Consider the following 23,008-nt stretch of genomic DNA (forward strand, 5'->3'; position numbering starts at 1 on the left):
GCATTCCTAGCACCCCCTCAGCAACAGGCGCCCAGGAGAGGTGGCTGTCAGTGGGTTAGGAAAAAAGATGCTCAATTTTATGAGCATCCATTTTCCTAACCCGAGCACAGCCACAGGTTATGAAAATGGGACGTTCATTAATTGAGCATCCATTTTCCTAACCTGACCACCAGCACACTTTTTTTTCTGCTTTTTTGTAAACTTTTGGAGCTCCTCAAGAATGCCTGCTCCGGGGCAGGCGTTAATCTTTTAGATTAAAAATGTGCACATTTTAAAAAAAAAAAAAAAACCAACTAAAGTGTGAGATTCTCTACAAAACTGGGGGGGGGGGGGGGGGGGGGGGGGGGGAACACGACTAGTGGCTGTTATAAGTTGAAAACTTGGGTGGCATGTTCCTATGCTTTGTTGGAGTTTCTTGTTGTATTCTCTGTGTCCCCCAATAAAATTGCTTTGGAAAAAAAAAAAATGTGCACATTGAGCGCACATTTTGTTTTGTATTGGGGGGTAATAGCTAATAGCCTCATGAACATTAATTTACATGTGATGAGTGCTATTAGCTACATGCTTGATTGGATGTGCGTTTTGGATGCGATAATCCCTGTTTTGCATATGGGGCTATGGAATGGGTCTAATCGCTTGCTGAGCTGTGCGCTGGCCATAGCCCTCGGTATTGCATCGGTCTGTGTTTGCGCAAAATATTTTGCAAAACATCTTACACATCCACAAAAACAAATGGGCCAATTTTTTTTTTTTTTATTCTTTATTTATTCATTTTTACATAAATTTTTCAAGTTACATACTTGAATTGAAAAAGCAAAAATCATAAAATTAACAATTCCAAACCAAATAAGATATCAAAAGCTTGTAACAAAAACTCACAAATAATTTCCACAAATATTTATGACTGGAATATAATCAAAATATATATATCATTGCCCTAGCCCTCAATATGATCCAAGATTTCATCAATCCCAAAAGAAAAATTTACCATTGTTATTGGTAGTAGCTGGGAAAATACATTCTATACTTAAAGGTTCATAAACACAAATTATGGAGTTACTGGGCTCGCAATTACAGAAGAGCTTAAAACATTTTTCTTTTTATTGGATAAGAAAGCAATTATTTGAAATGGTTGATAGAATGGGCCAAATTTTAGTAGCTACACGCGGGCACAGATTTTATAACATGCGCGCGCAGCCGCATGCATGTTATAAAATCCGGGGGTCGGTGCACACAAGGGGGTGCACACTTGTGCACCTTGCGCGCGCCGAGCCCTAGGGGAGCCCCGATGGCTTTCCCCGTTCCCTCCGCCTCCCCCCCCCACCTTCCCCTCCCTAACCCGCCTCCAGCCCTACCTAAATCAACCCACCTTTATTTTAAAAGTTGCGCCTGCCTCTGGGCAGGTGTAGGTTGCGCGCGCTGGCCAAGTGCCTGGGTGTGATCCCCCGGCACAGCCGCTGTGCTGGAGGCCTTGGTCCCGCCCCTTTTTTCAAGCCCTGGGACATACGCATGACCCAGGGCTATGCAAAATAGGCTCGGCGCGCACAGGAGTGGGTTTTCAGGGTTATGCGCGTAATATAGACACTTAACCCTTTTAAAATCCGCCCCAATATGAGCATTTTGTGCAAATTTTTACATAATTGGCTACATGTCTGAAATTGCCCAAGGATGAGATGCTGCAATGAAAAAACAGGCAAAGTAGCACATTACTGATCAATTTTGTGAAAACAGGCATGCGAAAAAGGCATGGAGGGCCCATTTTGGCAATAGAAGAGGAGGTGTAGTTATTTTTTGTGCCTCCAGCTAGAGCCAGATTTAGGCATAGGCACATGCCTAGGGTGTCAATTTCTGAAGATGCCCACAAATTGTGACGACTCCTGCTGCTCTTTGATTTTAGAGTACCCTTTGTGTACTGCCTATAGGTGCCTCACTCTTAAATCTGGCCAGGGGAGTCCCATATCACGTGACCACCTCACGAGTTTAAAGGAACTGCATGTTCCATCATTCCTCTTCCAGACTGCTCCCCCACAGTACCCACTGGTGGTGCTAGTGGCCCCCACCTTGACCCCCAAGCCCAATTGTGGGTTTATATTCAAAATGTGGTGTTTATTATATATAGTACTGGTTATAGATACTGTAACGTATTATATGTCATATCAATCAATAGAACTTTTGAAAAAAAAAAATGCCATGGGCTTAAGCCTGCTTCTTTGCGGGTCCCCCACCCATAATAGTTACTGTCATATTTGGGACCTTCTCAACAGCACCCTCGAATTTATCCTACAGCTGGGGCAAAGTCTTCTGGAGTGATTGGGGTTAGCTAATCAACCCCAGAAAATGCCAGTGAGGTACAAGCGAGTGGACATCACTCCTGTCCCCAGAAGGCCCCCCCCCCCCCATCTATGCAGAATGTTATGGGGGGAGGGGCTAAAGGAGAGACAGGAGGAGCAGAGGGACCCCAAGTATGATAGTAACATTTAGGGTGAGTGGGGTGTGGAGGGCTTAAGCTCCACAGCTTAACCTTTTTGGCTCACAAGGGGGTTATCGTGGAGGGCCACTAGCACCATCAGAGTAGTTACTACAAGGGATGGGGAAGATGGGCAACAGGTCACACAGACTCCCAATGGGACTGCTAGCAAGAGAAATGTTTTGTGCATTGCACACAGCCAGGAATGGACAAAGTTCCAAGCTGTAGCAATGCACAAACTAAACTCCATCAAACCACAAAACCACCTCCTGTGATGTTATTGTGTGCAGTGCTGCCCTCCTGCCAGCAGAGGCCCTCAGTGGGCCATTTTCCAACCTGCTCAAACCTCCAAGCCCTATGACTTGGAGATCATGCTGGCAGCCATGCTCCAGCACTGCCACAGGACAGAGGCTTTCCCCATTCCCTCAGCTTGGTGCTATTCGTGCTCCTTGTTGTGACCTCGTAGTTCCTGTAGCATTGACGTCATCCTTACTCTATAGTAAGGCCCCAGTTTAGTGGCTTTCTTGACTTGTCTGTATTGTTTGCTTGTTTTTTTGTGTCTATTTGGCCCTAGTTTGGTACTTGCTCTAGCCCTGTGTTGGCCTTTGTTTTAGCCTTGTTCTTGTCTTGTCTGTCTGTTCCTATTTTGAGGTGCACTTTCTTTTCTGTGCTTGTTTGTGGGCACCTGTCTCTCAGGCCGATGCAATAATTGTTGCATGTAAAATAGATGCTCATGATCGAATGCCCGCTCTCCTAATTTGCGCCGATCCACCTCTCCTGGGTGCCCGATTTAATATTAAAGTTAGCTACTGATGTAAAAAGGAGGCACGGGGAAAATTGTGCGTCCCTAGCGCCTCCTCGGCATCGGGCGCCCAGGAAAGGTGGCTGTTGGTGCAGGTTAGGAAATGGATACTCAATACGAGCTTCTGTTTTCTCCTGCCACTGGCACAATATACACCCACTATATATACGGCCTGGACCAGGTATATTTTGAGTGTATTCTGGGCACCAAGAAATTTTTATTTTTGCAAATTATTTTCACAATTCCACTTTCTATGGTCCCTCCTACTTAGTATCACAATACTGTACTACTAGCAGGAGGGATCACAGAAAACAGGAATTTTGTTTTTTTTACAATGAGCCTTTGAGTGCGGCAGACCTTTATGTCGGCCCTGGGGTGGTGTACCATTTGCCGTGTTGCAAGGGCACATTGGCCGCGTGAGAAATTTTTTGCATTGCAGGGATTAGCTAATAGCCTCATCTATATGTACTTTACATATGAAGAATGCTATTAGTCATGTGCTCAACTGGAAACACGTTTTGGAAGCGCTAATCCCCATTTTGCATCAGGGGTTATGGACTCACATCCAAAACTTACGTCCAATCACATGTTTAGCTGAGCACTGGCTGCAGCACACGGTATTGCATCGGCCTGCCTGTTCCCGCAGCTAGCTGTCTTTTGTGGGTGCTTTTCTATCCCTGTGTGTACCACCTGCAAAGTTCTCCTGGCCACCAGAACCTGAAGGGGAGGGGTGACCAGTCAGGCAGAAGATCCTGTTATCTAATCAGTTCTGTCCAAGGTCCAGCCTGTTCCTGCTCAGGGGGTTACCTCTTAACCAGCAACAGTGCCAAACACCTCCCAGATGCATTCACTGATTCTTTGCACATGCTATGTGGCACATCATATAGCTTTTCTTCATCAGTGGCTTCCCACCCTCCCATATAGGCCATGTTTATGGAGAAATCTTGAAATTGTTTAACATTCAACATTTTCCCCAGTCTCAGCCAGACACTTCTGTAGTTCACTTAAAGTAATCTTAGACTTCATGGTAACCTTCTGCAGTAGTTTCCTTAACCCACAGCTTTGGAGGGATGGCCTGATTGGCACCACAGAGACACTGCCGCAAACTGTTTCCAGTTTACAATGATGAACCTAACTGCCCCTCAAGGGATATTCAAACACATTGAAATTTTCTTACATCCTTCCTCCAATCTGTAGATTTGAATAACCTTATTACACAGCTCTTTTGGCAGCTCTTTGTTCGGCATGTTTTGACCTGTGTTTCAAATTTACTTCATACAACAATAAAGGAAAACTGGTTCTTACCTGCTAATTTTTGTTCCTGGAATACCACAGATCAGTCCAGACTCCTGGGTTTTGCCTCCCTCAAAGCAGATGGAGACAGAAAAGTTTCTCTGACACTGCCATAACTTATATGCCACCTGCAGTTCCTCAGTATTTCTCGGTCTCCTGCAGATGGTAGAGGTGTAGAACTTGCAGTCTAGCGTGAACAAAAAAAAAAAAATGAATAAAGAGATCAATAGTAGCTTCCTCCTAGGGGTTTGTTAGGTCCCTGATGGGAGCCATCCTTCCTGGTTGAGGTGGACGAGCAGGGAGTTGGTGACCCTTGGTTTGTCTTGTCCCTGAACACTGAGGAGGTTTAAATTAGCTGGTGGTTCAGTTCCCTCAATTCCCTGGAAACCAGCAGCCACTCTACAGCACTCAGGAAAGTACTCTAATTTATTTTTATCTGTAAAATTAAAAAAAAAAAAAAAAAGCCTGTCAGGAGGCTTGAAGAGGGATTTTAGACTCCGGAGGGGCCCTGTGAGTGATCGGTGATCACACCAGACAAAAGGTGAGAGCTGGCAGTAACTGGGGGTCCCATCATTGATAAAATTGCCACAGCAAGGAGGCAGGCTTGTGGGACACACATGATACTGGCCAAGGATCGAGGCAAGGCCTGCTGCTTGTGCAGGGATACATATTTTTAATTATCTTAATGTACTTAATTTTATCTTGAAGTTTTTTAAATTTTATATTCTACTTGTGCTAGCTATTTTAACTTTTTAATTTTAGAACTATGTTTCTTTTACTATTGTGTTCTTATTGACAATCTATTGTATTTTATTTCTTATTATTGTAAACCGTCGTGATGGACTTTTCAATACAACGGTATATAAAACCTAATAAACTAGAAACTAGCCGCGTGGATTTGTGCATGTGCTGTATCTCTGGGGAAGAAGGCAGCTCAGATGGTGCATACTCCATTTTGGCGCGTACAGTTTCTGCATATAATAGTGCACACTCTGATTTGGCGTGTAAGAGACCATCATGCTCATTGGGAGCTGCCGCAGGTTTTTTTCTTGTGAGCATGGGAACAGCAGCTATCTTGGGTGCATTTGCTGCAGCACATGAAGTTCCAGGAAGGCAAGGGATTGCCGTTCTTCCTTAGCACTGGCCTTGCAGAGTCCCCCGGAGAGGCAGGAAGCCTCTGAGAACAGAAGCCTTGATGCGGGAGGATTCTCAGGCCTTTTCCTTTGATTTTTTGTTACTTCTCTACAGAGCCTATCTGGCTAGAAAGACAGCAAGGAGAAGTGCTCTTTTACCCAGGGTCAACTGCAAAGTGGCTCATGGCCTGCAAAATGGCCGAAGGTGACCAGCAAGAAGGCATCGGCTAATATCCGGAAGGTGCTCAGTTTGGCTGGGCAGCACAGGGCTCCATCAAGGAATCTGAGGGCTCCAAAGACGAGACTGGTCCTTCAAGATGGGTCCCCCAGGGGGCGTAGTCCACACAGGACTTGTTTGATCTGAATCCTGAGGAGGTGCCAGTGGCCGAAGAAGATGACCCTAATGTGGTCAGTTTATTTTGCAAGGGTCGTGGCCCTCGATTCCACACATGCTTAATCAGTTAGGTATAAAACCTCTGCAGGAAGGATGACCAGGACGGAGTGAACCCAGTCATGGATGGCTTGAGAGATCCAGCTAAGGCTTCTCCCTTACACAAGTCGGTAAAGAAGTTCATCAGGGAGTGGGACACCCAGGAGACCGGTCTGAAAGTTGGAAGGGCAATGGCGAGGTTGTACCTGTTGCCAGAGGAGACACCCTAGCTGTTGATTCCAAAGGTTGATGCTTCAGTCTCGGTGGTACCCAAGAAAACCACCATTCCGGTGGTAGGATCTGCCAGTACAAAAGCTGGAAGTTTACCTCAAGAGGATTTTTTAGGTTTTTGCCTTGTGTATACAGGCTGCTGTATGCAGCAGTTTTATGCAAAGAGCTTATTTGCACAGGGTTCAGCAATTGCAGGAGAAGGAGACGCCTTCATCATCCTCCACAAAGCAGGCAGAGCACTTAGACGCAGCAGTAGCCTATGTGAAGGATGTGTTATATGGCTTGATTAGGATGTCATTCAGAATTATGTCAGTGGTTTTGGCCAGATGGCTGATACGGTTAAGATGTTTGCTCAAAAGTCCCACTTAGGGGCCCTTCCGTTCAATGGCAAACTGTTGTTCGGGGAGGATTAAAAGCAGCTGGTGAAGCATATGGGAGAGTCCAAAGGGCACAAGGTGCCGGAGAACAAGCCGAAGGGGGAAAAGAAATCCTTTATGGCCCATTTGCATTTGAGAGACTTTAGAAGATAAATCGGCCAAACAGAGGCCCTTCGGCAGACAGGACCCAGTCCTTTCGAGGTGGGTGGAAACCAATCTGAGATACCTCTGGTCAGGGAACCAGGGAGGGCCAAGTCTTCTCAATGAAGCGAGGCCAGTCTGCTCTTCTCTTCCGGCTGTCAGGGGGCGATTAGCCCACTTTTATAAGGAATAGACCAGAATCACAATGGACCAGGGAGTCTTAGAAGTGATAAAAGAGACAGCTACACATTGGAATTTGCTTGTTTGATGGGGGAAGCCTACATAGTCTCTCCTGGAGCTCCCCGTGCTAAGTGGCGTTTTGTGACATGGTGGACCGCTTGCAGCAGTTAGAGGTGATAGTGCTGGTTCCCCGGGAGAAATGGGGGAAAGGTCGGTATTCTATTTATTTCATGGACCCAAAAAAGGAGAGGCCATTCAGACCCATTGTGAATTTAAAGGTGGTGAATGCGGCCCTTAGGATGCCATGGTTTCATATGGAAATGCTGCATTCTGTCATTGCAGCAGTTTGCAGGGCAGAGTTCCTGGCGTCCCTAGACCTCACAGAGGCTTATATGCATATCCCAATCAGGCAGGATCACCAGAAGTTCATAATTCTTGGAGCACCACGCACATTCACTAAATTCATGGTGATGGTGACTGCAGCCACCCAGGAGTTTGGACTGATCTAGAATATGAACAGGAATACCCAGTTTAGACCTTCTCACACAATCAATAGGAGGAATGGGAGAAGACCTGCTCTTAGCCAACAGAGGAACCAGTAACTGAAATCCTTGCAATACCTATAATGGTGCAAGACTAAATATGGAACAAAAGATTTTTTAATCAGGAAATTCCTACAGTACTTTATCCCAAATGTGTTTCATACTACTGTACTGAAAATACAAGGCCAACCTTTTACACACCTTCATATTCAGAAAGAAAAAATATATCCTGCAATAATAAATATGAGTATGTGGATCACAACCTATGAAAAATAGAACAATGTGTTTCCTTTACAGCTCAAACAAGACTTTTCTTATCCTATAAATATCATAATTTTATCCATACCACATAAAAAAAAAATAATAATAATTTTGGTTTAGCAAACCCTAAAATAGATTCATATTTTCTAGAAATAACCGAATATGCTGCCTCTTATAATTGTTAGTCATATGATCTCATTTCAACATGTACAAATAGATGAACACTGCAAAGATGTTTACAGAAAACATTTGAAAATATTTAAAATGTGAGACACAAAGCTGGAATACAAAAAATATTCTGCATGTCATTAACCTTTAGAATATTCACATCAGCTAAATTCCAGTCAGTTTGAATTGTATCTGTAATGATATACCACAGCACTGCTACGCTGCATTTATTTGCTCCATATCAACAGTGAAAAGGGAAACCTCATTAGGACTTTTAGCATCTACCAAATTGGCACTCTTATTCTTCTCTTTTTATAAGTGTAAATTTAAAGTATACTGCCTCACATAATATTATTAAAAATAAACCCTTGTAAATATTTTTCAGAAGAAAGAATCTAGTATCAAAGGACAAGGGATGAGACTCCAATGATAGACTCAGGAACATCATCATAAAATCTTTCTGTACTGAAAGGGTGGTTGATGCATGGAGTGGACTTCCACCAGAGGTAGTGGAAACAAACACTCGGGCCGATACAGTAAAATTCACGGGAGAGCCGGTGCTCCAAGGCGAGCACCCACTCTCCTGGGTGCGCAATCCAGTATGCAAATGAGAGCCCACGGTAAAAAGAGGTGCTAGGGACACTAGCGCGTCCCTAGCGCCTCCTTTTTGACAGGAGCGGCGACTGTCAGCGGGTTTGACAGCCGGCGCTAAATTTTACTGGCTTCGGTTCTCGAACCCGCTGACAGCCACAGGTTCGTAAAACGGAAGCCAGCATAATTGAGTGTCCATCTTTCAACCCGCAGGCTGCCGGCCGATTTAAATTTTTTGTTTTAAATTTTGATTTTTTTTTATTTTGGGGCCTCCGACTTAATATCGCTACAGAAAAGCAGTTTTTTCTGCTTTTCTGTACACTTTCCTGATGCCGGCAGAAATTAACGCCAGCCTTTGGGCAGGCGTTAATTTCTGAAAGTAAAATAGGAAAATGAGTTCTTACCTGTTAATTTTCGTTCCTGTAGTACCACGGATCAGTCCAGACAGTGGGTTGAGCCTCCTTTCCAGCAGGTGTAGACAGACTAAAACTTGAAGGATGCCCTATATCAGGACAGAGTCTATCCTCTAACCCTTCAGTATAACGTATGTCAAAGCAGAAAACAACAAACCCAAGAATAGGATCAAGCAAGTAACCATAAAGCTCAACGGAGCAAATATAGAATAATGTAGAAAACATGGTATACCTATACGCTCTTGCATAAACTTGGTATAAAAAAACGACCAAGGCTTCCGGTGTAATTGCTCAGTAATCTTGCCCAGAGTGAAATATGAAAATCTGCGAACCTGCAAGAAAACAAGCTTCAAGAGGACAGAAGGACAGACAGGGAAGGGCGTCTGGACTGATCCGTGGTACTACAGGAACGAAAATTAACAGGTAAGAACTAATTTTCCTTTCCTGTACGTACCCGGATCAGTCTAGACAGTGGGATGTACCAAAGCTTCCCTAAACTGGGTGGGAACGAGACAGTCCCGCTCAAAGCACTTGCCGCCCAAAGGAACCGAAGACCGGAGCGTGCACATCTAGACGGTAGTGCCGAGCAAAAGTATGCAGAGGCGTCCAAGTGGCGGCCCTGCAAATCTCCTGCGGAGAGATCAATTGACTCTCCGCCCACGAAGTAGCCTGAGAACGTAGAGAATGGGCCTTCAGACCCTCAAGCAGCAGACGACCTTGACAAAGGTATGCCGAGGAAATGGCTTCTTTCAACCAGCACGCAATCGTGGTCTTAGAAGCCTGTTTACCCCGGTTGGGACCACTCCAGAGGACGAAGAGATGGTCCGATATGCGGAAGTCATTGGCAGAGCAAGACTCGTTTGACATCTAGCCGACGAAGGTCGCCACCAGCCGTACCCGCAACCTCCTCCGGAGAGAACGCGGGTAGTTCTACCGACTGGTTGACATAGAAGGCGGAGACAACCTTAGGCAAGAAGGAAGGAACCGTCCTGAGAGAGACCCCGGAATCAGAAAAGCGCAAAAAGGGCTCCCGACAGGACAGTGCCTGGAGCTCGGAAATCCGGTGAGCGGAGGAGATAGAAACCAGAAAAAGAGTCTTGAGAGTTAGATCCTTTAGCGTAGCGTGGCGAAGAGGCTCAAAGGGAGCCGCACAGAGAGCACAAAGGACCAGGTTGAGACTCCACGACGGACACGTGGCACGAGAGGGGGGGGGGGGGGAAGGTGCCTATCACATCTCAGGAAACGAATCACGTCCAGGTGAGCAGCTAAGGAATGACCGTCCACCCGACCCAGAAGAGAGCCGAGCGCAGAGACTTGAACGCGTAGAGAACTGAAGGAGAGGCCCTTGGAGAGACCCTTCTGAAGAAAAGAAAGAACCAGAGGGATCGAGGCGGAGCATGCCGGAACACCCGATTCCGCACACACGGACTCAAAAACTTTCCAGATACGCACATATGCCAAAGAAGTCGACTGCTTTCGGGCTCACAGTAGGGTGGAGATGACCTCCTCCCTATAACCCTTATGCCTCAGATGACGCCGTTCAAAAGCCAGGCCGCTAGACAGAAGCGATCGGCCTGGTCGAAAAATACAGGTCCCTGTCGAAGGAGACAAGGAAGATGACCGAGGCGCAGGGGCCCATCCACTGCTAGATTGATGAGATCCGCGAACCACGGTCTTCGCGGCCACTCGGTAGCGACAAGAATCACCGGTCCCCGGTGGAGTTCGATTCTCCTGAGAACTTTCCCCACCAGTGGCCACGGGGGAAACACGTACAGAAGGACGTCCGCTGGCCAAGGTAGAGCCAGAGCATCCACGCCCTCTGCGCCGTGCTCCCTCCAGCGGCTGAAGAACCGATTGGCCTTGGCGTTGTGCAGAGTCGCCATGAGGTCGAGGTGAGGAGGACCCCACCTGTCCACTATCAGAGCCATGGCCGCGTCCGAGAGCTCCCACTCTCCCGGATCGAGCAACTGACGGCTGAGGAAGTCGGCTTGAACATTTTCCTTGCCCGCGATGTGAGAGGCCGCAAGGCACTGTAAGTGCCGCTCCGCCCAAGAGAGGAGACGGCTGGCTTCTAAGGCTACCACGGGACTGCGAGTGCCCCCTTGGCGATTGATGTTAGCCACTGTGGTGGAGTTGTCGGACAGGACTCTCACCGCCTTGCCGCGGATCAGGGGAAGGAACTCCTGAAGAGCCAGGTGTACCGCCAAGGTTTCCAGTCGATTGATGTGCCAGCGAGACTGAGTCTGCGACCAGGTTCCCTGGGTGGCTTGAGAAAGGCAGACCGCACCCCAGCCCAACAGGCTGGCGTCCGTGGTCACTATTGTCCACTGTGGAGCTCGCAGAGGCATCCCTTGCAGAAGATGAGGAAGAGACAGCCATCACTGTAATTCGTCGACAGTAGAGTCCAAGAACAGAAGAACTATGTGAAACTGCTCCGACACTGGCTGCCAACGGGATAGCAAAGCTTTCTGCAATGGACACATATGAGCAAAGGCCCAGGGGACGAGGTCGATGGTGGAAGCCATGGATCCCAGGACTTGTAGATAATCCCAGGCTGTCAGAGAAGGTAGTGCAATCAGATTCCGGACCTGATCGATCAGCTTGAGGGCGCGCGCCCGTGGTAAGAAGACCTTGCCTACTCAGGTGTCGAAGTGGGCTCCCAGGAATTCCAACTCCTGGGAGGGCTGAAGCTTGCTCTTGGAAAAGTTCACTATCCACCCGAGGGAGGCAAGGAGCTCCAGGACGCGATCCACCGCCCGTTGACAGGAAGTCGCCGACTTGGCCCTGTTGAGCCAATCGTCCAGATAGGGGTGGACGAGAATCCCCTCCCGGCGCAGAGCTGCCGCTACCACTACCATGACCTTTGTGAAAGTGCGGGGAGCGGTCGCAAGGCCGAAGGGGAGAGCTCGAAATTGGAAGTCCTGATTGAGGATGTGGAATCGGAGATATTTCTGGTAGTCGTGGTGGATAGGAATATGGAAGTACGCTTCTGCGAGATCTAGGGAAGCAAGGAACTCTCCTGGACGGACCGCCGCAATGACCGCACGCAGGGTTTCCATGTGGAAGTGGGGAATCTTGAGGGCCCGATTGACCCTCTTGAGGTCCAGGATTGGGCGGAAGGACCCATCCTTTTTGGGCACGGTGAAGTAGATAGAATACTGGCCGGCGCCAATCTCCCTTTCCGGAACTGGGACCACCGCCCCCAAATCCAGACGTTTGGAGAGAGTCTGGACCACCGCGTCCCTCTTGGCCCATCCGCAAGGCAAGAAGAGAAAGAGATCCGGCAGTTCCCTGACAATCTCGAAAGCGTACCCGTCTTTGATAATGTCGAGGACCCACTGATCCGATGTGATTTTGACCCATTCCTCGAAGAACAGGGAAAGGCGACCGCCGAGGTAAGGAACCGAGGAATGAGTCGGCTGAACTTCATTGCGTGGCAGGTTTGGAGGTGGCACGCGCGGGCTGGCCCTCACGAAAGGGCCGCCTGCCACGAAAGGACTGCGACCAGGACTGAGCACGAGAAGAACCTCTCGCTGAACCGCCCCGCCCCCGAGAAGCGAAGAGACGCTGGCCCCGGAAACGAGAATGGGATGGCGCGAAGGACCGTGAAGACTTAGGACGGTCCTCTCGAAGCTTATGGACCTTGTTATCAGCCAAGGAATCCATAATCTTCTCGAGATCCTCTCCAAAGAGCATCTTACCTTTGAAGGGCAGCATGCCCAGCAGAGCCTTCGACGACTGATCAGCTGACCAATGGCGTAGCCAAAGGAGCCTCCGGGCAGCCACCGCCGAAACCATCGCCTTCGCCTGCACACTGACCAGATCATAGACGGCGTCCGATACGTAGGCGGTTACGGCCTCCAGACGTTCGGCTTGCTCTGCCTCTCCTGGCGGAAGATCCCGGGCGGAGAGCAACTGTTGGACCCACTGAAGGCCTGCCCGCATCATGAGGCTGCTACAACAAGATGCCCGGACCCCGAGGGCCAGAACGTCGAAGATGCGCTTCAAGTGAGCCTCTAACTTCCGATCCTGTGGATCCTTCAGAGCCGTGGAACCTTCTACCGGAATCTGGTGTGTTTGGCCACCGCAGAGACATACGAATCCACAGCGGGATATCGCAGCAGCTCCAAACCTTCCTCCGGGAGGGGATAGAGCTTATCCATCGCACGCCCCACCCAGAGCGCACCCTCAGGGGCCTCCCATTCCCGCAGGATTAGGAGCTTGAGCATGGGGTGGAAGGGAAAGGCCGAGGCCGGAGTCCAGAGCCCCCCCAGGACCAGATTCATATCCTTGGGCAGCAAGGCCATGAGATTATCCACGGAAGGACTTTCCAGACCCAGCTCCTGCAGAACAAAGGGGAGGAGGGGCTCCAATTGCCCCCTCCTTAGAGGGGGTGGATGCCCCCTCTAAGGTGGGGGCATCCGCCGAATCCGAGGAAGCGGCGGGGTCCAAGGGCCCGGGAGACACCGGGGGGGGGGTTGGGGGGAACCCCCTGGACCACCCACACCCGAACTGGCCCCTGGGGCTCCGCAGCCGGTCCAGCGGTCAACGGCGCTGAGAGAGGGATTTTTGGCAGGGGGGGGGGCAAGGGGGGGCTTTTGTCCTGCTCATGCAAGCTAGCTAAATAAGATTTATGCATGAGGAGGACGAAATCCGCCGAAAAAGGGACCCTGGATTTGCCGGGGGGGGGGGGGGGAGGGGCGGGGCGAAGAGGGGTCAGGACCCCCCCCTCCTGGGGACCCGCGGGGGCCAAATCGGGGGTTAAATAAAAAAAATTCTGGCCCCCCCAGCCCCAGGGAGCACTGAAATTGGGCCCGATGAAAAATCCAACATGGCCGCCGTTCCCGGGCCGTTCCCGGCTCCACTCCTCCCGGGAAAGGCCTGGCCATACCGGGAGGAGTGGAGCCCCAGGCTAAATTTGCTTGTCCTGCCGAGGAGGGACCTTCCCCACCCGGCAGGCAAGCAGTACAAAGTCCCTGCTGCGAAAAACGCGAGGAGGGCAGCCCACAAGAGAGGCAGGCTGCCTGCCAGGACATAGCCGAGCTGCGGGTGAAGAAAAAAAAGTAGAAAAAAAAAATGCTTTGATTGGCAGCCTGCATAGCAGGAGAGAGCAGGAGGGAAACCTGCTGCCTCTTGCTTGTCTGGCTGCCGGTTCAAGGCCTGCTCTGACCAGAAAAAGAAAAAATGCTGGTCAACTGCTGCTAATAAGTTAGAGGTAGGTGAGTACCTGCAACTTATTTAAAGTTTAAAACTTTTTTTTTTTTGTGTTACTGAGCGCAGCAGCGGGTTCCAAAAACCCTCTCGGCAGCCAGATGGGGGGGGAACGAGACCCGGAGAGACTCGGTCCCCACACCTGGAAGCGTCCACGGACTCAGGCTATGCGGTGCAAAAGGGGCAAAACCCCCCTGAGCAGGGCAAGAGCTGGGAGACGGAGCCGTCTCCCACAGAGAAAAAGGAAAAATCACTAAGAAAAAAGGCAAACTTTCCCTTTTTTTTTTTTTTTTTAAAACAAGCGAGAACCGAAAGAAATACTTGCTTGAGCCTACAAAAAGACAGAAGAAAAAGGCTGACTAGCCTACAGCAGAGAACCGAAGGGGAGATGCTACACCTGCTGGAGACAGACGAATACTGATGAGTTAGAGGATAGGCTCTGTCCTGATATAGGGCATCCTTCAAGTTTTAGTCTGTCTCCACCTGCTGGAAAGGAGGCTCAACCCACTGTCTGGACTGATCCGGATACGTACAGGAAGTGCGGCTTGGCTACACATTTTACTTTCTGAATCGCACGGGAATAACTAATAGAGCCATCAACATGCATTTGCATGTTGCGGGCGCTATTAGTTTCGAGGGGGTTGGCCGCGCGTTTTTGATGCGCTATTACCCCTTACTGTATAAGGGGTAAAAATAGCGTGTCGAAAACGTGCAGCCAAATGCGGGTTAAGAGTGCACTGTACTGTATTGGCCTGTGTCAGTTAGAATAAAAAGTAAAGCATGGCATATGCACAGAGAATCACTGGTGATGAAGAAGTGGTGGGAGAGCTAGAGATTTACCAGGCCCTGTGGTGTATCAACAGGAGCGTGAGTAAGCAAATTAATTAGACCTAATGATCCTTTCTACAATTATAGTCTAAAACAGTAGTAGGAATGGGGATGGGAGATTGCAGTAATGCTAACATACCACCTTTCACTCTCTCACTGCAGAGACAATGAGCAAAGTAAAGACAAAAGAAAAGTTGGAGAAAGGAAGCCAAGCCTAGAGTTACTGCAGGCCATGAAGTAGCCAGGTTCATACAAGCAGACTACAACTCCCTAGGAAACAACAATGTTGGTGCCAACAAGTTGCTGTGGCTGGGTACTATCCAGCAAGGCCACACAGAACTAGAAGGTCAGTTGTTTAGGTTTGTTGCTTTCTAGATCAGCATTTTCAAATGGTGAATGCGACACACTACTGTGCCGTGGATGGAGTCTTTATTTTGCCTTTCCTTCTGGGCATAAAGGATGTCCTCCCACCAGCAGCTACTCCTGTTTTCCCTCTGCTGGCTCTCTGCAATGGAAACTGCACAGGGCTCTGTAGGCTTGAGAGACTTGCTGGCCCTGTGCAGTTCAGGTTGCAGAGGAAAGCTGGCAAAGGTGGAAGCAGCAGCAGTGGGGTAAGCCTGCTCCTTTGCTGCTCAAATATTGGGGGTGGAGAAAGGGTCAGCTGAATGTGCCACAGGGTATGGGGGAGAGAGAAGGGAAGCTGATGATGCCAGGAAATGGGGGACATGGAAGATGATGATACTTCAAAAAGAGGTGAGGAAAGAGAAGATGATGCCATTGAGTGAGGTTGAGGGATGGTGATGCCGGGGGGGGGGGGGGGGGGGGGAGGAAACGGAAGAGAAGGAGACAACAGGGGGTGGGGGAGATGAAAGATGATGATGATGGTGATGCGGGAGAGGAGTGGAGAAAGAAGTGATAATGCCAGGGGGTGAAGGAGAGGGCAGATAAGAAGCAGTTCCAAGTGGTGGAGTGAAAGGGAAAAGAAGGTGATTGGCATGGGGAGTGGAGAGAGAGGGAAGTTAATGATGATGCGCCAGGGGTGAGGGACAGAAGAGGGAGAAGGATGGTGTTGATGCCAGGAGCTGGAAACAGAGGGAAGTTGATCATGATGCCAAGAGGTGAGGGAGAGGGGTGGAGGCACAGGGAAGGAGATGATGCCAGGTGGAGGGAAATGGAAGGTAAGGATGATGTGAGGGGGTAAAGAGATAGAGAAGGTCATGATGACGCAAATGAGAGGGGGAAGAGGTGGTAGAAGGTGATGATGCCACCTGAGGGTGGGAGAGAGGGATGGAGGGACAGGGAAAGCGATTATGCCAGGGGTGAGAGAAAAGGGGAGGGATAGAAGGGAAGGTGGTGATTCCGGGGGTGAGGACGTGGAGAGAGAAGGCAATGATGCCAGGAGGTAAGGGAGAGGAGTGGAGGGGAAAGGTGATGAGGATGCCTGGGGATGGGGGGAGAGAGATGGGGGAGAGAGATGGAGAGAAAGGTAAGTTGATGGCAGAGAGTTGGGGAAGAGGGGCAGAGGGAAAAGCATTATGTTGATAGCGGGAGAAGTGCAGAAGATGGGGAGGGAGAGGTGGTGATGATTCCAGGGAGTGAGAGAGAGGGGTAGAGGGATAAGGAAGGTGGTAATGATGATGCCAGGGGCTAGGAGAAGTGATGGAGGGAGAGAAGGAATGTGATGATAATACCAGGGGGGTAGGAGAGAGAGGTAGAAGGAAAGGGAGGATGGTGATGATGATTTAATTATTTATTTAAAAGGTTTTTGTATACCGTCGTTCATAGTTACATCACAACGATTCACAGTATCATATCTAAAACACAGCAATTTCATATCGTATGATGCCAAGGGTGAGAAGGTAGAGAGCAAAGGGTCTTCCAGGGGTGAGGGAGGGTAGAAGGAGAAGGATGGTGATGATAATGCGAGGGGAGGGAAAGAAATGGTGGGAGAGGGAAGATGATGATTCCAGGTGGTGGTGGAGAGAGACAGGAAGATGATGATAATGCCAGGGGAGAAGAGTGATTATGATGGGGGAAGGGAGAAGGTGATAATACCAAGGGACGGGGAGGAAAGGAGAAGGTGATGATGATGCCAATGGGATGGGGACGAAGGAAGAAGAGAGGAAATAGTTGATGTTCTAGATGTGACACCAAACAAAAAAGGTTGGGAATCACTGCTCTAGATTATTATGAAGCTTGGTAGTAAGGCATGGGGTGTGGGTAGAGGCTGGGATCTTGTGTGTTATCTATCCACAGTGGAGAACTTTATGAGTAAGCAAACAGCTGACTTAGCAAAGCAATGATATTCAGCAAACGGTCAAGCTTCTAAAACTGGAATAGCTCCCTACAATGTGGACAGGGATAGCTGAGCACACTGGATGGGCCATATGGTAATTTAAATGATCTTTGAACATACTGTTTATAAGCCTTATAATATGCCAAGGTTTACCACATTTAACAGTCAAACAAGCACTGGATCTGAGCTTTCTTATACAAATGTATTTTTTGTTCTTATGCTTACTTTCTATATTGCCTCGGTTATGATACTATGTTGACTGTTCTCTGCTTCAAAGTTTATGATAAAGCAGGTTCTCAAATATAAATTAAATGTAAAAAGGCTGTCCGCATTTTGAGAGTGATTATGGTTCTTTAATAGATCAATTTCGTCAATCACACAGATTATATTACTCTGGTAAAACCGAGCCTTAATAACCTTTTCGTAATTTACCTAAAATCAATGTTTAATCTTCGTTCTATGCGCAAAGAAAATATTAACTTTACTTGCACATCAGACGCTTATTAAGCATGCCTCACCGGAAGCAAAGAAATACCATACCCTGATCTTTTATGCGCAAACACTAGACTGGATTTAGAATTTTTTCCTAAATTGGTCCACGAACTCACCATCTTGCCAGGTTTACTTGACGCTACTTGAAGGGCGGGCTGAACTTGTTGGCCAATCAGAAAGCAGACTGGGCGGATCTAACATTGCTCCCGGATGTGTAAACAAACACTGCTCTGAAGCACGTTGAGCATGTGCAGAACAGAAACAGCATATTTAAAAGCTATCCATTCGATTATCGTGCTGAGAGCCACACTACATCTAGCACAGTGCCCCCAAAATATCTGCAATTATCTAGCATCATGCTTCTACTTTCCAATTTTGTCACTTGCTGCACTTAGTCCAGGGTCTATTCTTTTCATGGGCAGTCTTCTAGGTAAATGTTTTTCTAGGTTTTGCTACAGTAAGATATCTTTATAGGCAACTGCATGCTTCTCAACATTAACAATACACGTTACATTCATACCAATGCATACTGTTTATATTATCCATCTTCCTCGATATCATATCTGATAAATTCACAAGATGCAAAGATAAATTACAAACAATAAGTATACCCCACTAAACAAGGACTCAGGCAATTTTATTCTTGCGGTGCTTTTGTAAGGATAACGCCTGTAACTTTTCCATCACATAAAAGATAACAAAAAACACCTGGCTCCAATTAACGCGTCTGAACTTTGTTTATTTTTTTGACAATGCGAGTAGACAATTCTTGACAAGAAGCTCAATGCATTTTTATTAATACAGAGATATGTTTAACAACTACAACTGGCTGCCTCAAAACACCATTTCATTTGCATTGATACCTGCAAAAATAAGCATAATATCAGGACAGAACAAACTACAACATCAAGCATCAACTTAGTAAATTGGTAACAACCATTCGTGTTCAACAGACCATCTTTTGGCAGTAATGACAAATTAAAATTAACTGAAAAGGGAGATTTACTGTAATATATTGTTATCTGCAAAGAACCACCTCAGTTACACTGTTGAGAAACTTCAAGGACAAACATTCTTCAGAATACTGTTTATTCTCCGAGGGAAATCCGATTCAAAACAGATTTATTATGAATTACAGGGGGGAAAACTATTTCAAAGGCTGTGATCGCAACAATCAAAGTAGAACGAATCAAAACTCTGCTTCTTACCCAATAATCCTGCCAAAAATAGCAAAGTTTAAAAACCAAGACTTTTTCAGATTATGTACACTGTTCTGGTCTAAAAATAGACTGATTCAATAATCAGCCCACACAGTACAGACAGAATCATTCAGCATGAGGTTAACCCTGCAGTCTTCACCAAAGATCTACATCCCCTTCATAGCAAAGTCTATGATCAGGACAGAAGATCCTACCCGAAAAAATCTCCTAGGAAGATAAACATCCAACGCTGGAAATTTTACTAAAACCTTCTGTAGACTACTCGTAATCGGTAAAGGATGAAGAGACTCTACACACTCTGGTTTGAATGATATTAGGACTCCGAGTGGAACCCAACAACCGCACTGCACTGTGCTGTCACAGCAGCATGGAATGGCCGCTCGGTGTGGGTCTGTACGTGCCTCATAGTGCCCGGAGAGCACTGTACAGTCACGCGCTGCATACCGTAGCAGGAATGGCGCGTTGCCCATCTTAGTATTGCAGTAGACAAGGAGATTATTTTGTTTTTCATTTAATCGTGGTTTACATATTTTTACACATTTATTCGCTCTCTTTTGCCCCTGTATGGTTTCCCACTTAAAAAAAAAAAACACAACAACAACAAAACACCAGCACTAATTACAATCATCTCTTCCCTGAGAATAATGCGCACAAAGTCTATAACGAACCTGATGCACTCGGCACCTGTCCCTTCCCCCAGCTAAAGCATGTCCCCTCAACCTTCTACCCGCCTTCCCTGGGGTAAACAGCACCGCCTCCAAATCCCACCATCTGCCCCCTTCCCTCGATAAGGCACCTGCTCGCAATCCCAGCATCTGCCCCTTCTCGGGGGGAAGCCCCTTCTCCCCCCCCCCACTCTCTCAGCATCTGCCCCTTCCCCCCCCCCACTCTCAGCATCTGCCCCTTCTCAAGGGGAAGCCCCTTCGTCCTCCCCCCCCCCAGCATCTGCCCCTTCTCAAGGGGAAGCCCCCCACTCTCAGCATCTGCCCCTTCTCACCCCACTCTCAGCATCTGCCCTGCCCCTTCTCAAGGGGAAGCCCCTTCTCCCCCCCCCCCCCAGCATCTGCCCCTTCTCAAGGGGAAGCTCTCCCCCCCAGCATCTGCCCCTTCCCAAGGGGATGCTCCTCCCCCTCCCCAAGGGGAAGCTCCTCCCCCCCAGCATCTGCCCCCTTCTCAAGGGGAAGCTCCTCCCCTCTTCCGGATAAAGGGCATCTCCCCCATGTCAGCCTCTGCCCCCATTCCAGGGTAAAGCACTCCTATTCCTATGCCTGCCCCCAAATATAGCACCCCTATGCCCCTGCCCCAAGGACAGCAGTCCCTATAACCTTGCCCCTTCCCCAGTACAGCACGCCCCCCTACCTCGTCCCGAGTATAGCATCCACCCCCCATATCTCAGCACCTGTCAGTATAGAGTAACCCCATCCTTATTCTTTCCCCGGTATAACAAACCTTCCCCTAGACGTGGCTGTGGTAAAGCTCGGCACCCACTACGGCCCCCACCGGCCTCCTCGGCAGCAAATTCAGCTGAGCAACCACAAGCAATAGACAAAGCAGAGCAGGGCCTCGCCGAAACCCTCCGGCTCAGGAGAAAAGAAAGCCCCAACCTGTGCCCGTCACGTCCCCGGCACTGCGCTGCTTCTCCGCCGTCATACACGGGCCGCCGGGTTCCGCAGGCCGTCCCTTCCCTCAGGGGACGGTGCGGGGCGCTGCATTCTCCCCGCACTCAGCTCGCTTTCTCCCGCTTCCCTTACACCGCTCTCCGTCTGCTGCTGCTGCGGCGGCTCTAGGAGGGTAGGGGGGCAACGGCGGTTACTGGACAACTTTTACGGCCGAGGCAGCCGGACCAATGACCGGGCGCCGCTGCTGCCGTCAGAGCTCCGCCGCAGCCAATGGACGGTGAGCGCGAGACAGCCGGAACCAATCCTGGACCTCCCGCGCCTCGAGACAAAGGATGTTGTTTAGCTGAGGAGGTGGGGAGAACGGGTAGAGAGCGGCCGGGGAAAGCGAAGCGCTGGCTCTAGACAGCGCGCGAGACGCTAAGGGGGAGGGGGGAGAGCACGTGTCATAACAAAAAAAAAAAAAAAAAAGGACGTTTACCAACTCCGGTTCTGATTGGTAAATCCTGCTGCCAACTACTGAAAACTGGATAGACTACCAATTGCAGGCGTTGTGCTGGGTGGGAGCAAAGGGGGAAAGAGGCGGGGCCTTGTATTGCCTTAGCTTTTTGTTTCCTTTGTGGGCACAAGAAGAGGCGCGCGCCTGGCCGCGTGCGCGGGAGGATTGAATAAACAACAGGCGCGTGACAAAGAGGTGCCAGGCGCTCGAGTGCAGACAGTGTGCAATGCGTGCGTGTGAGGATTGGCCCCATAATGCTCGGGTACGCCTCGTGTTCATCCTTCCACCTGCACCTCTGCATTCTGGGTTGTAGTGGCCCCTCTCCTCCACGCCTGCGCTGGGTTAGTACTAGACAGGTAGGGCCTGACGGATCTGGGACCAGCTCATGGCTGAAGGCATCACTGTCTCCTTGCTCCAAGGAAGGAGATGATTTCAGGCACCCAGCATGACCGCTATACCTCCAACATGTAAAGGGAAGAGGGGTCCCTGGCCTCCAGCAGTATGAGTCATCGCCCCAAGAGCTCATACCCTCCACTTTCAGCGCAGTTAATACTCGTTCCCAGTGCTAAAACAACGCATGAATACAATTATGTGGTTAGTTAACTTTGAAGCATTAGAAATAAAGTCAACCAACAACTGTGATGTGATACCTTTTTATTGGATTAATTTAATATATTTCTAATCAGCTGTTGAGAGGTCAGTAATGTAAAATAACCATACCTAACTTAACTCTGCTCTTTTTAAAGCAGGTGCCAAAAAATAAAGCCCTCCTGCCGAGGGGGCCAAAAAAACCCTGTTTTAACTACTAAATTGTATTTATTTGTTTATTTTATTTAAAAATGTCTATCGCAAATCAAGAATTTCTAAGCAGTGTACAAGAAACATTCATAAAATTTAATATAACAGACATAAATCAAATAAATATTAACAAAATAGCAATGACAAAAATAAAATTATAAAACCTGAAGGATTCAAGTGCTCACTCAATATCATACACCTCCAAATGCTTGAGTAAAAACAAGAAAGTTTTCAACAATTTCCTGAATTTTAACACAAATCTTTTTTAATATGAGCAGAAGAGCATTCTAGAGGAGAGTGCCCTGAACGTAAAATAATCTTTCACGTGATTCATCCAAATGAAAAATTTTTGGAGAAGGTAGAGTAAGTAAAGCCTGACTCGAGGATCTTAAACAATGTGAAAGGCAATAAAGCTTCAAGGCTGCATTCACACTAGGTGGAGTAATTCCTTTTAGACCTTTGAATACTAACAATTATTTTGAAGTACTCTTGCTTGGTAGAAGATGTAAATTAACCAAAGTGGGAGAAATATGCTCACGTGGAGATAAACCTGATATGACCCTAGCTGCCGAGTTCTGCACTAGTTGTAAGGCACGTATTGTTTTTTGGGGAAGTCGTAAATAAAGGGCATTTCAGTAATCCAGTGGTGATAACACCAAAGAATGAATAGTAGTTCTCAAGTCAGAATCACATAGGAATGGTCGAAGTCTGCACATTAAAGGAAGTTTATAAAAAGCGCTTTTTGTAACTTTTGATATCTGTGGTTTTAACGATAAAGTGGTATCCATTATGAAACCAAGGTTTCTATCTTCATTTACTATAGGGATTTCAGCACCTTCAATCAAAAGAGATTTTGGAACTTTGGAATCTGGAAATCTTGCAAGATACAATATTTTGGTTTTAGTCATATTCAAAATTAACCTGTTTTCAGATAACCATTTCTTGAGAACAATTAAACAAGAAGAAATCTTGTTTAAAGAACACTCTATTGATTCTGAGATTGGAATAAAATACTGAAT

At 48.0% G+C, this 23,008-nt stretch overlaps 1 protein-coding gene across 3 annotated transcripts in view; it reads right to left on the bottom strand.

Moving 5' to 3' along the window:
- Positions 1-21,087, bottom strand: part of YPEL1 (yippee like 1) — an 87,462-nt gene extending 66,375 nt beyond the window's left edge. For 2 of the 3 annotated variants that reach the window (XR_003859192.1, XM_029619724.1), the window contains exon 1: positions 20,681-21,087. The gene's annotated coding sequence lies outside the window, so the exon portion shown is untranslated. Of the gene's footprint in view, positions 1-19,270; positions 19,357-20,680 lie in introns of those variants that run through there. The other variant, XM_029619725.1, reaches the window with a different exon arrangement.
- Positions 21,088-23,008: the final 1,921 nt, after the last annotated feature.

This window comes from Rhinatrema bivittatum, chromosome 11 (genome assembly GCF_901001135.1).
Source record: "Rhinatrema bivittatum chromosome 11, aRhiBiv1.1, whole genome shotgun sequence".
NCBI classification, from domain to species: Eukaryota; Metazoa; Chordata; class Amphibia; order Gymnophiona; family Rhinatrematidae; genus Rhinatrema; species Rhinatrema bivittatum.